Genomic DNA, 1307 nt, shown 5'->3' on the forward strand with positions numbered 1-1307 from the left:
TTTAAATATTTGACCTTAATAATATATATGAAATATATAAACATCATATGAATTTTCAATACATAATTATAATATTTAAAATATTTTCGTGGTTAAATCAAAAATAGTATTTATAATTTGTTAATATTTATAAATAATAATTGCTCATATACATTAAATAAAATTTATCTCTCTAAACTGTATAACATGAAAAATTATTTTTATAATGTTATGCTAAGCATATTATGCAAAAGTGCTTCAATTTTTTTATATTCGTCATTAAATATTAAATTCTTGCCTAGGTTCTAGTACAATATAGTTCCATAGTTTATTTAACATTTTTTACATTTATTACTTATAACATACATATTCCATTTTTTATATTAATTGGTCAGTTATAACATATTATTAAATAAATATTGAATTAAATATTTCTTATTTATATATATATTGGTTTTAACGGGACTATTATATTCTTAATTACAAAAAAAATTTCCATAAAATTTGTGGGAAAATAGTTAATTAATACATAAAATGAAAATGAGTAGAAAAATAAATGACACAATTAATTGTGTATAGAATAATTTTAATATCTACGCACAAACCAGAGATGAGTCATTATAATATATAGAATATAATTTTCGTAGTGTACGAAATAAACATAAAATGAGGAAATAACATCTATTTTTAATATTACATATAATGAGTGACACGCGTTCAGTTCAATATCTAAAACACATACAGGTATAAATATTATACGCAAAAGATCAGTAATAAAATATATAAATTCTTTATTAAATAATCTAATATATAGGAAAAAATAATGTAAAATATCTGATTTTAATCACATAATTAATCATAGTACTTAGCGCGTTAGATTAGATATATAATGAATAATAATGTATTAAATTTATTAATAATATTTATAAAAATTATAAATATAATAGTGATTACAAAAGTAAAGTTGTACACATACTTCACAAGAATCTAAAGGTATCTTCTAATTATGATAATACAGGAGCACCAAGTTAAACAACATATAATACATATTTTTCAATGTAAATATGAGTTTTTAACTTCCATATATATAGTGCATTATAAATTTAATGGAATTTAATACACTAAAAAAACATTAGATACATTACATTAACATATACCGAAAATTAAGCATTTCTTAAATATAGAGTGGATTTAAGAATTAAAATAATACAATTTTTATTCATGAATTAATAGGCATATAAGATACTCCTATAACTATTATATTATTTATACAATTATATTGTATTATAATGTTGTAATTTGCTTTTTATTAAATTTTTCTATATATT

This window comes from Plasmodium gonderi, assembly GCF_002157705.1.
Source record: "Plasmodium gonderi DNA, contig: Pgo-contig_357, whole genome shotgun sequence".
Lineage (NCBI taxonomy): Eukaryota > Apicomplexa > Aconoidasida > Haemosporida > Plasmodiidae > Plasmodium > Plasmodium gonderi.